At 38.7% G+C, this 21,209-nt stretch overlaps 1 non-coding gene across 1 annotated transcript; it reads right to left on the bottom strand.

Annotated features, from left to right (window-relative positions):
* Positions 1-20,784: 20,784 nt before the first annotated feature.
* On the bottom strand, positions 20,785-20,917 carry LOC125997792 (small nucleolar RNA SNORA51). Its single transcript, XR_007491810.1, has one exon. It is a non-coding gene; the product is annotated as a small nucleolar RNA SNORA51 (small nucleolar RNA).
* Between the last annotated feature and the right edge of the window lie 292 nt (positions 20,918-21,209).

The raw sequence follows: 21,209 nt of genomic DNA, 5'->3' as shown, positions 1-21,209 counted from the left end.
AAAACAAAGGTAAAGTGGGACTTGTCACATGAAAAGATCTGATATTGGTCTCTGTTTTTCTTCATCCTAGTTTTTAAAATAATTTTTATTGAGACCACTGTAAATTACAAGTCTTTCACAGTTATATTTGAAGTACATAATGACAGGGAATTAGGGCCATTCTCACCATGAGTGTTGACCTCCCTCTGCCACTGTTTGCAGCATACAACTCATCCCTCCACACTTACTTAGCCCCCTGGACTGCTAGTGCAACAAATCCCTTTTGTGTATAGCTTGTTGTAGTGTGGGTCTCCTGATTTTATTGTCATTGACTTTGGGTTGGGTATTTAGGTCTGATCACTTTTTATTTCCACTCAATGCTCATGAGACTGCTTTGCCCCCGGTACCATTAACTTTTTCCCATCAATTGGTAGGAAGCCTTAGAAATAGGAGGCAGAACAAGGCGATTCATGTTCTATAGTTCAGTTAAAAAAAAGTGGTTGGGAGCCCCTGTCTAGAAGCTATAAATATAAATTTAAAAGAAGAATGAAAAGAAAGAAGAAAATGGGGTGGGGTGAGGTTCATGTGGCAAGGTTTTTTTTTTCCTTGCATAGGAACAGTACATATTGTGAAAATTAGAAATGATATTTTCTTGACCTAAGAGATACAGGGAGTCTCCACCCTTGAAGCATACTGTCATGAGACTGACTGCATGTTCATTGTCAAATCCAAGTTCTTTCTTTATGGTGCCAGGAAACATTCTGCTCAGTCGTGGTTGTCAAAGTCAGTTCTCTGTAATAAGAGATCTTGTTTTTTTTGCACAGATCTTAGGACGAAGTCTAGTGTAGAGTCTTTATTGTCCCAGGATAAGTTGTGCTCAGTAGCAGTTGTTATAGTCCGTCTTCTGTAATAATTGATCTTGTTTTTTCACAGATTCTAGGATAAATTTTCTTCTGATTTCATCTCACCATTAGGTGATGAGATAGGGCAACCTGCCCTTAGATCAAGTTGTTGCTGTTTCTTCCAAGGGAGTCCATAAAAATGCTTCAGCACCAACTTGCATGAGGGTAGGTTAATACAACACCCTGATGACAAGGAAACAGCAAGTACTTGATTTATCTTGGATTTTTAATACTATAGTCTAGCATCTCATTGAGGACCTGGCGTGGCTCCTTTTGTCTAATACCTCACTTTGACTTTCAGACTGCTAGGAGTGTTGGGTAGAGGAGAAGCTTCCTCTCTCTATGGACTGTTCTTCCTCAGTCAGACCATTGTTCAATTCCTTTCCCAGCTCCATACACCTCTAGAATGCAAGGCTTTTCCTCTAATTGGATCCTGCAATAAGGACTCATTTTCTTGGTAGTGTAGTGTTAAGGGTTTCCCTGCCTCAAGTTACCTATCTATCTGCCTATTTCCTTCTGTTTCAAGGTAAAATTCAGGCAGAACTTGTAAGGTTTCTGTTCTAATCACCTGTCCCACCCTGATATTTTGACACTTGCATTTCTGTCAAAGAAGCACATCTTCTACTCAATCTGTGGGGTTAAGGCAAGTTGCAAATCATCATTGCCATGTTGAAAATCACTAAGAATTTGTAAACAGCAATAGCAGAGCATTGATATAAGCTTTGGCTCCTTTGTAATCAGCCCTGCATTACCTCACAGGTTGCAGAGACCCAGCTCTGGTCACAGGCACGAATTAGGCTGCACTCTATTTGCACTCTGATTCTTTCACTCAAATTGTAGGCACTAGAGAGCAAGGATAGCATCTATATAGCATTGTTCTTATGCTCACAGCTCAAAATAATATAGTACATCCAAGCAATAAATATTGAATAAGAAGTTGCATATAAGTCTATGTTTATGGTGTGATCCCAGTTACATAGACATACATATCAGCAATGCAAAGAGAAAGAAGTTCATGAGCAAATTTATAGGTTATTAAGAAAGGAGGAAAGGATTAGAGTTAATTGCAATGAGTAAGCTTAATAAGAATTTATCTATTCCTGACACATGTCTCATGTTATCTTGTGCATTCTTCAAAACAACACACTTCAGTAAATTTCATAATCCACTTATATATTGGGAAACTAACAGTTGGAAATAATTTTGTTGCTGCTGTGTGTTTTCTGTAATCTTTAATTCAATAAGCATTGCTCATACACAGGTGTGATGCTTTAGCTTTTAAAAATTAAATAATTTGTATAAATATGAACTTATCCTAATTATTTCTACTTTTCTAAAGATTGAAAATTGAGCAAATTATAGAGACCAGGAGTTTTCTTTTTATCACTCCCTCTCACTGATCTTATCATTATCATTGATCTTTGTCATTATTTTTTTCACTTGTCCCTCCCAGTCTTTACTTTATTGAAATATCATCTTCTTATCTATTCAATAAACCATACTCACTCTGTACTCTGTACCTTATTTTTCTATAGATTAGTAAGTTCTTCTAATAGTTGTGGTTCTCCCAGGACTCTGGAAACAATTTGTTGAGTCACCAAATGTGCAAATTCTTACTAGGAAAACTTCAGTGAGGGAGAAAGGTGAGAATCTTGTCATCTAATTCTCATATTCTTCCTGAACCCCAAATCTGAAAGAGATAATGTGACATTTAAGAGTTTCGATTTTGTCACTTGGAAAATCAAACACCTACACCTGAAGATTTCAAAAAGTTCTGAGTTCAACATTGACAACTGGAGACTAAGTCAGGAGTGTGGGTGTGGGTGTGGAAGAGAGAAAAAAACATAGTTGTTGAGTGAATGAGTGAATGTCTAGCTGTTTGTGATGCCAGGGAGAAAAGTGTAGCAAATCATTTTTTTGGCCAACATAAAGTGGCCAAAACGACATGATTAGAATGTGACAGACCTGAGGCCAGGGGCCAGGTCTTCCTTCCCTTTCTTGGTTTCTAAGCCCTTCCCATCACACCTCAGCTGCCTGCCCCAGCCTGATTGCTGTCTAGAGTGAAGTGAGGCTTCTGAGAGGTTCTGCCTCTTTAGCATTCTAGACCTAATTAGCACATACCTGCCTTTGTCTCCTAGTCTTTATTTTTCTTAATTTGTCTGTAAAATATTTGGACACTGCATAAGCAGTTTGTCTTCTGAAGGAAAACATAATTAAATTCAGGCAGTTTTATTATTTAGTTGATGGTTTTTATTCGTGTTTTAAATGTACATAAACAACTATGATTTTATCTTCTTTTTTATTACTTTTATTTAAGCACCATGATTACAAACATATTTGTAGTTGGGTTTCAGTCAAAAAAGTGCGCCCCCCGGGGCTGGAGAGATAACATGGAGGTAAGGTATTTGCCTTGCATGCAAAAGGTTGGTGGTTCGAATCCTGGCACCCCATATGGTCCCCCGGTGCCTGCCAGGAGAGATTTTTGAGCACAACGTCAGGAGTAACCCCTGAGTGCTGCTGGGTGTGACCCAAAAACAAACAAAGAAAAGTACACCCCCCCTTCACCAGTGGAACCTTCCCATCACCAAAGCCTTCATCTCCCACCTCCCCCACCCCAGCCTGTCTTCAGTGCAGGCATTCTATTTCTCTCACTCCCATTACCATAATAGTTGCTGGTGTAGTTATTTCTCTCACTGCACTCACCAGTCTTCGTGATAAGCCTCATATCATGGGCTGTCCTTCCAACTGTCCTTCTATTGTCTCTAGGCATTACTGAGGTACTGTCTTTTATTTTTCTTAAATCCTACAGATGAGTGAGACTATTCTGTGCCTTTCTGTCTCCCTCTGACTCATTTCACTGCGAGTCTCATGAATGCTCACCAAACACTGGTGTTTGGCATCACTTCTGGCACAGCTTACTTTCCTATCACCTCTCCATCCTTTCCCTTTTTCCTCTTTTCCCTCTCCTCCATCCCTTCACTCAAACTCCATTTCTTCCTCTCCCCTCCCCACTCCTCTCTTTTCCTCTCCTCTCCTCACCTTCCCCTCTTCCCTTTCCCTTCCCATTCCTCCTTTTCCTTCCACCCAATCACCTTCCCTTCCATCCTCTCTCATTCTCTTTTAACCCTCCCCTTTTCATTTCTTTTCTTTTCTTCGCGCCCCATTTCTTTTCCTCCCCTCTACTCTCCTCACTTTCTCTTCCCTTTCATCCTTTCTTTCCCCTCCCCTTCTTTCATTTGCTTTTTCTGCCACCCCTCATTTTTCCTTCCCTGCCCTTTTTGCCTTGCCCTTGCCTGGCCCTGCTCTCACATCCTTCATTCCCTCCCATCCCATTTCTTTTCCTTCCATCTACTTCTCTCTCTTCCTTTTTTTTTTATCATCACAAAAAGACTGATCTTTTATCACACTGCACAGTGAGTCTCTATAAAATACTCCCTCTTTGTATTGAGAGTAATCACAGATATCACCGAATTCATGACCAGAATGTATTAAGATATGGTCAGATGTATGAATGACATTTCTAGTCTTAACTTTTTCAGAAATTGAATTCCATAGAGGAGACATCCATTTATGTTCAAACCAACAGTGCATGAGGGGCTCCACTTCTCTGCATCCTAGCTTACAATTGATGCTGCTGGTCTTCTTGGTAATAACCAATCTCATGATATAAGATAATCTCTCTGGTTTTGATTCTCCTATTCTTGATAACATCTTTGTATTATCTGTTTGTCCGTGGATGGAAACTCTACTTTGGTGGCGGTTCTGTTTAATTACAATGACATGGACCGACATTTTCATCATATTATAGACATTTGCATTATATTGTAAACATTAAAAAAATGTTACAGCATTGCACCAAATTAAAATCTTGGTTCTTCCTGCCCCTGAGAAGTCCAGATGTACTACTCAATTGTTAGGCTCACTCACTCGTGCCAGAGTCCCTCATCACACAGCAACTTGGCATTTCTCTAGCAAAATCAAAATCTCCACCCAACTTTATTCCTCAAGTGGCCCATCTGCTATGTACATTTCCAATGGACAGTAACTTCCTCTATGACTCACAGTAGGCATAACAGATTCTAGTTGCTGATGACCATATCAGTTGAATGTTCTGTGATGTTCTGCCTCATGGGCCCTGAGATTAGGGTAGAAATTATGCTCGTCATTTTTGTGGTCTCAACCTTTGGAACAATGCCTGACACTTAGTCCATACTATTTATCAACATCATAGTAACATTGTCCCCAGATTTTTTGAATGTTTAATAAAGGCTGAAAAATATGCTAAGAAATGGTTTTATAGCATCTTTTCAAACATCTTATGGAATGTGTTTTGTACTCATTTTTCAGGTGAGTTAACTAAGTCCTAAGAGTATTTAAAAATGTGGCTTAGTCATATCTGAATGCCCCTTCTCTTAATAACCGTTTCACAAAGTTTCTCAGGTCAATGAAATTGTATTTTTTTTTAAGAAAATGTTCCAGGTAGCCTGGATGTAAGAGCTTAGAAATAGGGGACAGTTTAGGGCCCTAGAGATAGTTGAGGGCTTGCATGCAACCAACTTTGGTTTTATCAGAAACATTGCATATTGTCCTCTGAGCACAGCCAGGAATGATCCCAGAGCAGCGTCAAGAGAAAGCCCTGAGCACAGTCCAGTGTGGCCCCCAAGTAAAAACAATAACAAAAAAGTGGCTGAGATAAAGTACTGTAGGTAGGGTGATTACCTTGCATACACTGACCTGGATTTGATCCTTGGCATCCCATGTGGTTTCACAAACACTGCCAGGAGTAATTTTTGTGTGAAGAGCTAGAACCAAACCTTGAGCAAAACAAAATAAGAAAGACAGACAAAATAAATGGGAAGCTTGGTCATTTTATCCCAATATATAATAATATACAATTTTATAAAAATGTAAAACTCATCTAAACATGCACATATTTACCTATCCTCATATAGAATCAAGCTACAGATTTTAAAAATTAAAAAAATGTAAGGTACAGTGCTTTAAATTTAGTCATGACTGAACTAGAGGCATACAATATTCCAGTGATTTTCCCACCACCACTTTTTAATTTCTCCCCACCATTGCTCACAGGTACTCTCACTTCACAGCTTAACTTTATAACAGAAACATGTCTAAGTTTGTCATTTCAATAAACTGATCTCAGTATTGTTTTGGTCTACATGTGTATATGTACCATACCTCTATACCTCTGAATGGCTCAAGGCCCCTGTCTCCTGTACTTCTTCTTTCCTCCCTCCCATTCTTTCCTCCTCCTTTCCCTCCTTCCCTTATTCCTTCCTCTTGCCCTTCTTCCCTCCTGCCTTTCCTCTTTCCTTCTCTTACTTCCTTTTATTCTTCCTCCCTTCCCTACTTCCCTCCCTCCTTCCATCCCTCTTTCCCTCCCTCCTTCTTTCCTTCCACCCCTCCTTCCCTCCTTCCTTCCCTCCAATTCCTCCTTCCTTCCTTTCATCCTTCCTTCTTTTCATCCTTCCCTCCCTCCCTCCTTCCTTCCTACTTTCCCTCCCTCCTTCCTTCTTTCTTATCATCCCTTCTTCCTTCCCTACTTCCTTCTTTTATTCCCTCCTTCCTTCCCTCCTTTGTTCCCTTTTCTTCCCTCCTTTCCTCCCTCCCTCCTTCCTTCTTCCCTTTCTTCCTTATTCCTTCCCTTTCTTTAATCTTCCCTTCCTCCCTTTCTCCCTTCCTTTCTTCTTCCTTCCTCTCTTCTTTCTTCTTCCCTTCCTTCCTCCCTTCTTTCCTTTCTTCCTCTTTCTTTTCTTCTTTCTTTCTTCCTTTCTTCCTTTCTCTTTCTCTTTTCTTTCTTTCTTTCTTTCTTTCTTTCTTTCTTTCTTTCTTTCTTTCTTTCTTTCTTTCTTTCTTTCTTTCTTTCTTTCTTTCTTTCTTTCTTTCTTTCTTTCTCTTTCTTTCTTTCTTTCTTTCTTTCTCTCTCTCTTTCTTTCTTTCTTTCTTTCTTTCTTTCTATCTTTCTTTCTTTTTCTTTCTTTCCTTTCTTTCCTTTTCTTTCTTCTTTCTTTCCTTTCTTTCCTTTCTTTCTCTCTCTCTCCCTCCCCTCCCTCCTTTCTTTCTTTCTTTCTTTCTTTCTTTCTTTCTTCTTTCTTTCTTTCTTTCTTTCTTTCTTTCTTTCTTTTCTTTCTTTCTTTTCTTTCTTTCTTTCTTTCTTTCTTTCTTTCTTTCTTTCTTTCTTTCTTTCCTTTCTTTCTCTCTCTCTCCCTCCCTCCCTCCTTTCTTTCTTTCTTTCTTTCTTTCTTTCTTTCTTTCTTTCTTTCTTTCTTTCTTTCTTTCTTTCTTTCTTTCTTTCTTTCTTTCTTTCTTTCTTTCTTTCTTTCTCTCTCTTCTTTCTTTCTCTCTCTCTTTTCTTTCTCTCTCTCTTTTCTTTCTCTCTCTCTTTTCTCTTTCTTTCTTTCTTTCTTTCTTTCTTTCTTTCTTTCTTTCTTTCTTTCTTTCTTTCTTTCTTTCTCTTTCTTTCTTTCTTTCTTTCTTTCTTTCTTTCTTTCTTTCTTTCTTTCTTTCTTTCTTTCTTTCTTTCTTTCTTTCTTTCTTTCTTTCTTTCTTTCTTTCTTTCCTTCTTTCTTTCTTTTTCTTTCTTTCTCTCTCTTTTCTTTCTTTCTTTCTTTCTTTCTTTCTTTCTTTCTTTCTTTCTTTCTTTCTTTCTTTCTTTCTTTCTTTCTTTCTTTCTTTCTTTCTTTCTTTCTTTCTTTCTTTCTTTCTTTCTTTCTTTCTTTCTTCTTTCTTTCTTTCTCTTTCTTTATCTCTTTATTTCTTTCTTCTATCTTTCTTCTCTCTTGTTCTTTCTCTCTTTCTCTTTTTATTTCTTTCTTCTTTCATTCTTTTTCTTTTTATTTCTTTCTTCTTTCATTCTTTCTCTTCTTTCTTTCATTCATTCTTTTTCTTTTATTCATTCTTTCTTTCTTTTTCTTTCTTTCTTTTTACCTTCCTTCCCTTCCTTTCCTCCCTTCCCTTCCTTCCCTCCCTCCCCTCCCTCCCCTTCCCTCCCTTCCCTTCCCTTCCCTTCCCTCCCTTGCCTCCCTCCCTCCCCTTCCCTCCCTTCCCTTCCCTTCCCTCCCTTCCCTTCCCTCCCTCCCTCCCCTTCCCTCCCTTCCCTTCCCTTCCCTCCCTTCCCTTCCGTTCCCTCCCTTCCCTTCCCTCCCTCCCTTCCCTTCCCTCCCTCCCTTCCTTCCCTCCCTCCCTCCCTTCCCTTCCCTCCCTCCCTTCCCTCCCTCCCTCCCTTCCCTTCCCTCCCTCCCTTCCCTTCCCTCCCTCCCTTCCCTTCCCTCCCTTCCCTCCCTTCCCTCCCTTCCCTCCCTTCCCTCTCTTCCCTCCCTTCCCTTCCTTTCCTTCCTTTCCTCCCTTTCCTTCCTTTCCTCCCTTTCCTTCCTTTCCTCTCTTTCCTCCCTTTCCTTCCTTTCCTCCCTCCCTCCCTTTCCTCCCTTTCCTCCCTCCCTCCCTCCCTCCCTCCCTTCCTTCCTTCCTTCCTTCCTTCCTTCCTTCCTTCCTTCCTTCCTTCCTTCCTTCCTTCCTTCCTTCCTTCCTTCCTTTTGTTTTATTTTCCTCTTGTTAGTTCCCAATTAGATTATTTTTTTCTTGTATTCTTTTATATATTTCAGAATCAAAGGCAATCTAAGTTTCTTTTTAACCTTGCATTCTCTCAATCTGCTATTCTATATTCTACAAATACAGACCACTTTTAAAGTATGTTGCAGAAATTCTGCCTTGTACTTCATGGTTTTATAATGGAGAGAATCTAAGACGCTAGAACTGTAATTTAAACTCAAATACTTTTTATATTTTACAACTTAGCCCTCACCATTTTTCTCTTGTTTTATGACCACTTGCAATTTCCAATAAAATGCTAAAGCACTATACAGTGCTTTTTTAAAAGTCTTTGCAATTTACCAATGTTTATCATAGCTTTTCTAGAAATTTTATCTCTTTCATAGTATGTCTTTTTTTTGTTTGTTTTTGGGGTCAGACCTGGCGGCACTTAGGGTTACTTTTGTATATATGTTCAGATGTCCTGGCAGTCTCAGGGAACCATATGGGATGCTGGGATTCAAAACACCATCCATCCTGGATCAGCTGTTTGCAAGGTAAATGCCCTACTGCTGTGTTATCTCTTCAGCCCCCTTAGTATGTTTTTGGTTTATAATGTTTCTTGAAAAATACTGGATTTGAGGCATATGGCAGACCAATTGAGATAATAAAAACTCCTCCTGAAAGCCTGGTTTGAGTGTAGGCTAATTACTTACAGCTGCAACCCAAAATATTCTACAGGATATTGTCATATATAGGTTAAATACAAAGTCAGTGAAATATAGGTGTGAAAATGGTGAATACAAATATATATGTGTGTGCGTATTTGTGTGTACAACTTTGTCTAATAAATATATATCTACTTATCCTATATCTCTATATCTATCCATATTACAAATACACCCAAGTTTCAATGAAACAGTATAGAAACTTTAAGCAATTCTATAAATGAAGACTTTTTAGCATCTCAGGTCAATGATGCTAAATGGAATGTAGGTTAGTAAAAAAAACAAAGAACAGTAAAAAATGATATAACATGTTCTCCTCCCTTACTATCTATCTCTATCTTTTCTATTATTTATAGATATTTCTCACACTGATTACTTTTTTTCAAGTATGATATCTCCTTAATCTCACTTCTTCATGCTGCAGAATACTTGTGCTTCAGTGTTCCATCCTCCAGCTTTTCTTTCTTTTCTTTTCTTTTTTTTTTTGGTTTTTGGGCCACACCCGGTGGTGCTCAGGGGTTACTCCTGGCTGTCTGCTCAGAAATAGCTTCTGGCAGGCACGGGGGACCATATGGGACACTGAGATTTGAACCAACCACCTTTGGTCCTGGAGCGGCTGCTTGCAAGGCAAACGCCGCTGTGCTATCTCTCTGGGCCCATCCTCCAGCTTTTCTACAACTAAATGGAGACATACGGTTTGAAAATTGTTAGAACTCACCATTTTGACAAGAGAAGCCATTGTCTTTGCTTTTGGTTCAAGAACTAGAGGAGGGAGAAAAATGTATTAGCCTCAATAGCATGAAATTCTGAATCAATATCCTTGATATGGAGGAAGCTAGGTCACAAAATCTTTGAAGTGGGAATGGAATTGTTACCTGGTTTCCTGAAAGAACATCCTTTTCCAAAATACTCCAAAATACTCAGATAGCTAAAGCTCTAGTCCAGCAGTTTTGGAGCTGCTATTTCCAACGATGTAATTACCTAGACCTGGTTTCCCAGAAGAGCCCAGGATAATGATCAGAGAGAACCCTGGTCAGCTCTGCAACCAGAATATGGGCGATCTCCACAACAAAAGATTATTACCTATTCCTGAAAGGCAAGTGTGCAAGAAACACCACTAAAATACAACTCCCAACACATATGAACGAACATCATTAAAAGAATGACCTCCCTAATAATGTGTGCCAGGGCCACTACTAAACAGTATGAGCTCCCATCATAGTGTGCAAGTACTTCTACTAAAGAGTATAACTCCACCTACACATATGGGCGAGCACAATGAATAAAGATTATGACTCCCAACACACATATGTGCAAGGATTAGTACTAAGGAGTATGAACCCCTTAAAAACAAGAATGCAAACATCTCTGCTAAAGAATATAACCGCCTCGGCAGACATCTGGCTTCCGATTTCGTCCTTGATTCTGGAGACCAGCTCTTGCCAGGTATAGGGTTTTTCTCCCCTGGACTTCAGTCTTTCCCTGGGCACCGGTCTAGGTGGACTCTCTAGGGGTCAACAGGCTTTCCCCCTATCTCTCCCTACACTAATGGGAATGCGCTCTGGGAGGAGGGCAGGCTGTTCTAGCACTGGTTTAAATTGGGACAGTCAGTGGAATTTTTTTCTCTTTGTTTTCATATTGATAGTATTGTGTGCATATATTCTATATATCCATAATATCCATCTTGAATTGGGACCTTGATACTGCCCTATAAAGCTCATTTCTAATATTTTACTGCCTCAGTCCCAACCCTTACTGTAGCAAATCAGCCCCTGAAGAGGTTGACTGATGGTGGGATGGAGGATGAGGCCTTTCTCTTCCAGCTCGGAGCACGCGTCTGCCACCCTGTCTAACCGACGGTTCTGAGGTGAAACGGCAGTTAAACTGCTCGCAGACTGTCAGGCTCGTGGAAATATTCGCTTTATTCGGTGGACAAGACTGAAGTCCAAAGACTCAGCTTCAGTTCCAGCCAAAAAGCCCTGGCCTTCCACAGACCCTTGTTCTTATCCCCCAGAGTCAGGTCCACCCAATGGTGGGATCAGATACCAACCAATGGTGGAAGCAGAATCAGGTACCACCCTAGGGTGGGGGCAGAATGCCAGGTCACACCCTAGGGTAGGGCACAATCACCAATCAGTTTAGGGTGAGTAACATAGTAATCCCCCCAAATATTTACATACACAACAATTCCCCCGTTTGTTTTTAGTAAAAAAAAACAATATTGTCTACAATTATTAAAGGAAAAATTAGTCAATAATAAAAGAGCGGCTGTTTGCATAAGCGCATCACAGGAAAATGTAAAGAAAAACTTCTAACCTAAACACAGGGTGTCTAAAACCAGAAACATGTATCAAGGAATCAACTACAAGCTCCTGAGAAGATAAATTAAGACGTACATAGATCTTTCGAAGAGACACCAGAAAGGTTTTGTATCTGATCCCACCATTGGGTGGTACCTGACTCTGGAGGATAAAAACAAGGGTCTGTGGAAGGCCCAGGCTTTTTGGCTGGAACTGAAGCTGAATCTTTGGACTTCAGTCTTGTCCACCGAATAAAGCGAATATTTCCACGAGCCTGACTGTCTGCGAGCTGTTTACCCGCCGTTTCACCTCAGAACCGTTGGCTAGACAGGGTGGCAGACGCGTGCTCTGAGCTGGAAGAGAAAGGCCTCATCCTCCATCCCACCATCAGTCAACCTCTTCAGGGGCTGACTTGCTACACCTTACTTCCCCCCATCCTCCCATGTAGGTGCAGCTCATGACATGAAGCTCACCACAAAGAGTGATAAGTGCAGTTTAGAGAAATAACTACACTGAAAACTATCCTAACAATGTGAATGAATGAGGGAAAAAGAAAGCCTGTCTCGAGTCCAGGTGTGGGTGGGGTGGGGAGTAGGTAGATCTGGGAAATTGGTGGTGGGAATCCTGCACTGGTGAAGGGGGGGGGGGTGTTCCTTACATGACTGTAATCATACAACTACAATTATATTTGTAATCACGGTGTTTAAATAAAGATAATTAAAAAAAAAGAATATAACTGCCTCAAACACACAAGTATGCAAACACCACTACTAAAGGATTAGGAGTTCAGCTGTCAATAAGTACCAATGCTGAATATGTGAACAACACAGTTTGATGGATAGTCTCTGATAATCAACTATTAAATTGTATGCAAATCACAGCTGGGGCTGTGTATGCCCAGTCCCCCAATTGCAACAACATCTACAAGTTATGAAAGAAAAGAAGTAATTAAAAATAATTCTGTGTAGGTTGCTACACAGGAGGAGCAGAGAGAAGAGAAGATAAAGAAGGGAGAAAGGAGTCCAAGTAACAGCCCTGTTGAGCATACCTGCGATGAGCTGTGACAGCAATATAGTGATCTCTTTAAATGAGTGCGCTAGGTTAGCTACCATTTACATCTGGAAATATATAAAACATTTCTATAGAACAGACTGAACATAACTGAATAAATGCCGCGGCTATTTTTATGAGATGATCACCAAGTTGACAAAGATCCTTGTTATTCGAGAACTGCTTCCTGCTGCCTATGTGGTTCCAGATTTCATATAATCTTATAGTAGGAGAAATTAGAAACCTTTGGCTTCCTCTCTTGGCAATTTGGAATTGAGCCTGCAAATGAGAGAGTAAGTCAGACTGGTCAGGATGGAAGAAACTAGATCATACGATGGCTCCTTCTGTATATAGAGTTAAAGAAAAAATAAATTGGGAATTTTTGAGAAGGGAATAGAAATGCCTTGAAACCTAGATCCATTTCTGACCTTGATTTTAACGACTCACTAGTTTTTCATTTAAACATTTACATTTTTTGCTTATGATTATGTAATTTACAGCTATTTACAATCAGAGCTCATTTCTGCTATTTGCAATCAGAGAATTAACAAAATAAGTCGTAAAATTAAGTATTTCCATATTCCAAATGTTTACTTTGAGTTCTATAATTACTCTAAGTAGACTGCTATGGACTCCAATGTGCACTCCCCAAATTTCTATGTTGAAGCTTTAATCCCCCAATGTGACTGTATTTAAAGATAAAACTTTTAGGAAGGGGATTTAAACGGGTTCCACAAAAAGAGCATGTGAGTAGACTGCAAAAGTGACATCTCAAGCCAGGAAAAGTGTCATCACCAAGATCCAAATGAGCTTGTTCTTTAATAACAGGCAACCCAGTATTCCTCTATGATAAAATACATTTTATTTTTTATCTTTTTTTTTTTTTTTTTTTTTTTTGGTTTTTGGGTCACATCTGGCAGTGCTCAGGGGTTACTCCTGGTTCTACGCTCAGAAATCACCTCTGGCAGGCCCAGGGGACCATATGGGATGCTGGGATTTGAACCACTGTCCTTCTGTATGAAAGGCAAATGCCTTACCTCCATGCTATCTCTCTGGCCCCAATTTTTTTTTATCTATTTTCATAATAATGTATTTAAGCCTCATGGTTACAAAAATGTACATAGTTGGGTTTTAGTCATTGAATGAACCCCACGATTCACCAGTAAAAGTTTTCCCACTACTGATGTTCCCCATTTCTCTCCTTGCCCACCCCCTAGCTTCTGTCTTTCACTATCATTGTCATGGTAGTTGTTAGTGCAGTTATTTTACTAATGTGCTCAGCACTTGTAGCTTCATATCATGATCTGATCCTTCTTCCCCATCTCTGTTTTTCTCTGGGTATTGTTACTATACTCTTTTATTTTTCTTTAACACCTTAGATGAGTGAAATGATACTGTGTCTTTGTCTCTCCCTTTAACTCATCATAATAGTGTCCATGTCCATCCATGTAAAATCAAATTACATACTATTTTTCCGAATAGATGCATAGAATTCCCTTGTGTATATGTACCACAGTTTCTTTAGCCGCTCATCTATTGTCAGGCATCTGGGTTATTTCAAGATTCTGGCTATTGTAAACAGAGTTGTAATGAAATAGGTGTGCAGAGAGCATTTTTGTATTTTTTTTTTTTTGGTTCCTAGGATAGATCCCTACGAGTGGTATAGCTGGATCATATGGAGCTCAATTTCGATTTTTTTTGAGGAATCTCTACATTGTTTTCCAGAAAGGTTAAACTAGTTGGCATTCCAACCAGCAATGAGTGAGAATTCCTCATCTATGCCAGCACTGGTTCCTCTTGTTCTTTGTGGTGTGTCTCAATCTCTGTGATGTGAGATGATATTTTATTGTTGTTTTAATTTTGCACATTCTTGATTATTAGTGATGTAGAGCATTTTTCCATATGCCTCTTGGCCATCTAAACTTTTTACTTGAGGAAATGACTTAATTTCTTCTCATTTTTTCATGGGGTTAGATATTTTTCTTGTTAAGTTTTGTCAGTAACTTATATATATTAGATATTAGTTCCTTATCTGATAAGAATTGGGTCAATAGTTTCTCTCATTTTATGGATATCCTAGTTACTGTTTCCTTTGAAGTGCAGAAGCTTCTCAATTTAATGTAGTTCCACTTGTTTATCTATGCTTCCATTTGTTTGAACAGTGATGTTTCCTCTTTAAAGATGACTTTAGCTTCAATATCATGAAGTGATTTATCCATGTTCTCTTCTAAATACCTTATAGTTTCAGGTATCACATCAAGGTTACTAATCCATTTGATTTTGAACTTTGTGCATGGAGATAGATTGATATCTGAGTTTGTTTTTGTTCATATGGCTGACCAGTTGTCACATCATGACTTATTAAGGAAGCTTTTCTTGATTTATTTTGCATCTCTTGACCCCCTTTTTTAATCAACTATTAATTGGTTGTATGCCTGGGGTCAGCCTCTGAATACTCAAGTCTATTCCATTGATCTGAAGGTTTGTCTTTATTCCAGTGCCATGATGTTTTAATGACTATTGCTTTGTAGTACTTTTTAAAGTAAGGAAAAGTGATGCCTTCCATCTTTTTTATCCTAAGGAATGATTGAGCTATTTGTGGGCAATTACTGTTCCAAATATATTTTAGTAGTGTTGTACCCACTTCGTTGAAAATTTTCTTGGGTATCCTTACAGGAATTATATTAAATCTGTATAATTCTTTGGGGAGTTTTGCAATTTTAATGATTTTAACTGTCCCAACTCATGAACAGGCATATGTCTCCATTTCCTTGTGCACTCTTTTCTTCTTCCCTCCCTACCTTCTTCCCCTCCCTCCCTCCCTCCCTCCCTCCCTCCTTCCTTCCTTCCTCCCTCCCTCCCTCCCTCCTTCCTTCCTTCCTTCCTTCCTTCCTTCCTTCCTTCCTCCCTCCCTCCCTCCCTTCTTCTCTCTCTCCCTCCCTCCTTCCTTCCTTCCTTCCTTCCTTCCTTCCTTCCCTCCTTCCCTCCTTCCATCCTTCCCTCCTTTCTTCCTTCCTTCCTTCCTTCCTTCCTTCCTTCCTTCCTTCCTTCCTTCCTTCCTTCCTTCCTTCCTTCCTTCCTTCCTTCCTTCCTTCCTTCCTTCCTTCCTTCCTTCCTTCCTTTTCCTTTCTTCTTTCCTTCCTTCCTTCCTTCCTTTTCCTTTCTTCTTTTTTATTTTTGTTTTTTGAGCCACACCCGGTGACTGCTGGTTATGTGCTCAGAAATAGCTCCTGGCTTGGGGGACCATATAAGATGCTGGGGGATTGAACCACAGTTCATCCTAGGCTAGCATACACAAGGCAGACGTGTTATACCTTGCACTATCACTCTGGCCTGCACTCTTTTATTTCTTGAAGCAGTGTTTTGTAATTTTTTGTATAGGTCCTTCACCTCTTTCTTTAAATTGACTTCAAGGTATTTAAATTTTTGTGGTTCTATTTTGAACAGGATTGTTTTTCTTTTGAGGCAGGGGCACACCCAGTGATGTTCAGGGGTCAGGGGTTACTCCTGGCTATGTGCTCAAAAATCACTCCTGGGTTGGGGGACCATATGGGATGCTGGGGATCGAACCAAGATCCATCCTTTCAGCTGTGGCAAGGCAAATGCACTACTTCTATGCTATTGCTCTGTCCCCAGGACTGGTTTTTGAGGTCCATTTCATCTCTATTATTATTGTGTATAAGAAAACCATTGAAGTTTGCATGTTAATTATGTAGTTGTACTGTATGAATCTACAGTTTATAGGAGCTTTATGGTAGAATATTTAGGATTTTCTAAGTATAGTATCATGTGATCTGCCACCAGTGAGAGCTTGAGTTCTTCCTTTCCTATCTGGCTGCCTTTGATTTCTTTTTCTTGCTTAATTGCTATGGCAAGTACTTCCAGTACTATGTTAAATAGTAGTGGCAAGAGGGGGCTGCCTTGTAGTAGGCCAAGTCTCAGTTTTTCTCCATTGAGTATAATATTTGTCATGGGCCTGTGATAAAAACCCTTGACTATATTGAGACTGTTCCTTCCACTTTCATCTTGCTGAGAGTTTTTTTTTAAATCACGAGTGGGTATTAGACTTTATTCAATTTTCTCTGCACCTATTGATATGTTTATGTGTTTTTTATTTTTCCTTTTGTTGGTGTGGTATATTACATTGATTGACTTGTGTATGTTGAATCATCTATGCATCTCCAGAATGAATTCTACTTGATCATGGTGTAAGATCTTCTTGGTGAGACATTGAATGCTATTTGCTAGGATTTTGTTGAGATCTAAGCATCTATATTCATTGGGGATATAGGTCTATAGTTCTCTTTTTTTAGACATCTCTGTCTGCTTTTGATATCAGGGTTATGTTAGTTTCTTAAATACTATTTGGAGTATTTCTGTTTCTTCAATTTTCTGAAAAGATCCTGAAAAGGATTGGCTGTAGATCTTCTTGGAAGGTTTGAAATAATTCATTAGCTAATCCATCTGGGCCTGGCATTTTGTTTTTGGGAAGATTTTGATAACTATTTTAATTTCCTCAATAGAAATGGGCCTGTTAAAATATGCTATATATCTTGGTTCAAACTTGGGTGGCTATAAAGTCCAATAAATTATCTATTTCTTCCAAGTTCTCTTGTTTGTGGCAAAGAGTTTTTCAAAGTAATCTCTGGTTACTCTTTTAACATCTGTATATCTGTAATAATCTCTCCCTTTTTATTTCTCATTCTCCCTTTTTATTTCTCATTCGGTTTATTAAATTTTTATATTCTTTTTTTGTGAGTTTTAGTTTTTGGTCTCATTTATTTTCAAAGAACCAACTCTTGCTTTCATTAATTTTGTATTGATTTTTTATTTTTTCTTCATTAATTTCTTCTCGAAGCTTTATATTTCCTATTATTATATGTTTTGTTTTATTTTGTTCATAACTTTCTTTTCTTTGTGGGGGTGGTCACACCCGGTGACTCTCAGGGTTACTCTTGACTTTGCACACAGAAGCCACTCCTGGCAGGCTCGGGAGACCATGTGGGATGCCGGGATTGGAATCATCATCTGTCTTGTGTTGGCTGTGTGCAAGGCAAATGCCTTAGCTCTGTGCTCTTACTCCAGCCCCCATGTTGGATAACTTTCTAATTTTATAAGCTGTGCCATTATGTTATTTATATAGGCTCCTTTTTCTTCCTTATGAGTGCTTGCAAAGCTATACATTTTTTAATAGCACTTTATCTGTTGTCCACAAATTCTGATTTTGTTGTGTCTTCATTCTCTTATGTTTCTAGGAGCTTTTGATTTCTTCTTTGATTTTGCATCTGACCCTCTTGTTGTGCAGTAGTGAGCTGTTTCATTTCCCAGTGTTAATAGTTTTCCTGTGTTACCTTTGTTATTCACTTCTAAATTCAGTGCATTATGTTCTGAGAAGGTAGTTCCGACAATTTCCATCCTCTTTACTTTTATAAAAGTGTGCTTTGTGTACCAACATGTGAACTCTTTTGAAAGACCCATGTGCATCGGAGAAAAACGTGTATCAAGTTTGGGGATGGAAAGCCTTACATCTATCTATGAGGCCAATTTCTTCCATTGCTTCTTTCAGAGCTAATATATTCTTGTTAGGCTTCGGAATGGTTGACCTATCAAGGGGTGACTGGAGGTGTTGAAGTCTCCCATTATTATTGTACTGCTGTGTCTTCCTTCAAAATTGTCAGCAGTTGATTTAAATATTTTGCTGATCCCCATTGGGTGTGTATATGTATAGGATTTTGATTCCTGTTGTACATATCCCTTGATTATTACAACATATCCATCTCTGTTCCTTAAAACTTCTATAAGTCTAAAGTTTGTGTCATCTGTTATTAGTATAGTTACTCCAGACTATTTAAGGGAGTTATTTTCCTTAATGATTATCTTACAATATTTGATTTTTAATCTGTTTGTTCTGACTATTCAATGTGTTTATTTAAAGCAGAAAACATTGGATTTAAATTTTTAAATTCATTTAGCCATTCTGTGTCTCTTAACTTGTGTGTTTAGTCCATTGATGTTGAGACAGAAAATTTCATTAGATTTAATTAATCTTTTAATAGGGTTTGGTGTATCTGTTGGTCTGTCTTGTCTAACAGACATTTCAGTTTATACTTAAAGGCTAATTTTGAATCTTTAAAATCTATGAGTTGTTGTTTATCCATGAGGCTGTATATCTTTCCTTCAAACCTGAATGTAAAACTGGCTGAGTGAAGCCAATTCTTGAAGTTGCATTCATTTTGTTGAGTCTTGTCACTACTATATCTCACCACTACCTTCAGGCCTTGAGAATTTCTTTTGATAAATCTATAAATCTTAGGAATGCTCCTTTGATTGTATTTTCCATTTTTGATCTTGTTACTTTCAGTATTCCATTCGTATCTGAACCAGGTCACCATTGTGACTACTATGTGTTTTAACGTGTTTTTCTTTTATCTGGTACTTTTCAGGCATGCAGGATTTGGTCGTGTAAGTCTGTAGCTCTGGGAGTTTCTCCAGAATGATGTCCTTGATTGGTGATACTTCATGGGTTTTCTTCCTGGGTCTCTGGGACACACAATAATTCTTATGTTGTTTCTGTTGACTTTATCAGAGATTTTTATTTTCTTCTGTTCACATTCTTTGAGGATTTAGAATTATTTTTCATTGTATGATTGTTTTAAGGCTCTTTCCATTTAAGGCTCTTTCTTTGTCTGGAGCTTTTATATATCTCATCTTTCAGCTACCTTATTCAGTCCTCAACTGCTGTTACTGTACTGGATATGGTTTCCAATGAGGTTTTCTTTTTGCCTAGCAAGTTTTTCAGTCATGTTATTTCAGTTTGGAGTTTTCACGTTTCTATTTCATTATTCTCTTGGTTCTTATTTGTGGTTCTTTCAGTTCAATCCATTCTTTCTTTAAGTTCCATGAACAGCCTCCATATTTTTTTCTAAAGTCTAGATGAGAGGCTAAATTGGGGGTTGCTATTTTAGGGTCATCAGAGCTACCATCTTCTTTCTCTAAACATGGTGGAGGTCTGCATTTTCTCCCATTGTCATTATTGTAGTATAGAGTTTTCTAAGGCTGGTGCTGGTGTTCATTGACTTGAAGGAATACATGACCATAGAGAAGAGTGGATCAGATTAGCTGCACTCCTCTGGCTTCTGGCATCAAGCTCTGTTTGTTCACCTGGGCATCACAGGTGTACTTTCCAGGCACTGTCCTATTTTCATGGATACTGCTGCTCTCTCTAGGAGGTAGGCTCCACCTGTATGGTTCCCAGCCTAGGATTCTGTCAATTCACCTGGGCAGCACCAATGCAGCAGACACCACCACAATATTTTTATTTATAATATCTTTATTTAAAGACCTTGATTACAAACATAATTATGGTTGGGTTTCAGTCATGTAAAGAACACCCCCCTTTACCAGTGCAACATTCCCATCCCCAATGTCCCAAATCTCTCTCCTCCCCACCCCATCCCCGCCTGTGCTCTAGACAGGCTTTCTACTTCCCTCATTCATTCTCATTGTTAGGATAGTTCTCAATGTATTATTTCACTAACTACACTCATCACTCTTTGTGCTGAGCTTCCTGAAGTGAGCTGGAACTTCCAGCCTTCCTCTCTTTTGTCTCTGAAAATTATTGCAAGAATGTCTTTCATTTTTCTTAAAACCCATAGATGAGTGAGACCATTCTGCGTTTCTCTCTCTCTCTCTCTCTCTCTCTCTCTCTCTCTCTCTCTGACTTATTTCACTCAGCATAATAGATGCCATATTATTCCATGGATGGGAAAATTTCATGACTTCATCTCTCCTAATGGCTGCATAGTATTCCATTGTGTATATGTGCCACAGTTTCTTTAGCCATTCATCTGTTGAAGAGCATCTTGGTGGTTTCCAGAGTCTTGCTATGGTAAATAGTGCTGCAATGAATATAGGTGTAAGGAAGGGATTTTTGTGTTGTATTTTTGTGTTCTGAGGGTATATCCCTAGGAGTGGTATAGCTGGATTGTATGGGAGCTCAATCTCCAGGAATCTCCATATCGCTTTCTGTAAAGGTTGAACTAGACGGCATTCCCACCAGCAGTGAATGAAAGTTCCTTTCTCTCCACATCCCCGCCAACACTGCTTGTTCTCATTCTTTGTGATGTGTGCCAATCTCTGTGGTGTAAGGTGGTACCTCATTGTTGTTTTGATTTGCATCTCCCTGATGATTAGTGATGAGCGCCATGCATTTCTATTGTTTAAATTTCCCAGATTTTCTTTTTTCTTTTTTTTTTTTTAACAATTCTTTTTTTTTTTTTTTGTCCCCCAATTCACAATACATACCCGGCAAGGGGCCTGTGTTGAGGTGTATATGGGGTGCCTTTACTGTACCTCCTCTTTCTATACAGCCAGTGTAAAGAACACAGCCTGTGGTAAGATTTGGGAGGCCTTATCTTATCTTTTATTTATTTTATTTTTTTTTCTTCAGAGCAAACTAAAGTTGTTTTTTTTTTTTGATTGTTTGTTTTTTTAAAGTAAGAATTCATTTAAAGGACAAAATTGATTAACATAATGAGGTAAACTAATATAACATAATATAGTGACATAACATAACATATAATATAATTGATATAATAATAATACATGTAAGTCAAAGAAAATTTCTGATTAAAAACACAATTTTTTTTTCATAATGGCTTACATATCTTTCACTGTAGTATTTTGGGTACATATTCACATTG

This window comes from Suncus etruscus, chromosome 19 (assembly GCF_024139225.1).
Source record: "Suncus etruscus isolate mSunEtr1 chromosome 19, mSunEtr1.pri.cur, whole genome shotgun sequence".
In the NCBI taxonomy this organism is placed as follows: Eukaryota; Metazoa; Chordata; class Mammalia; order Eulipotyphla; family Soricidae; genus Suncus; species Suncus etruscus.
This window is presented reverse-complemented; position numbering and strand designations above follow the sequence as displayed.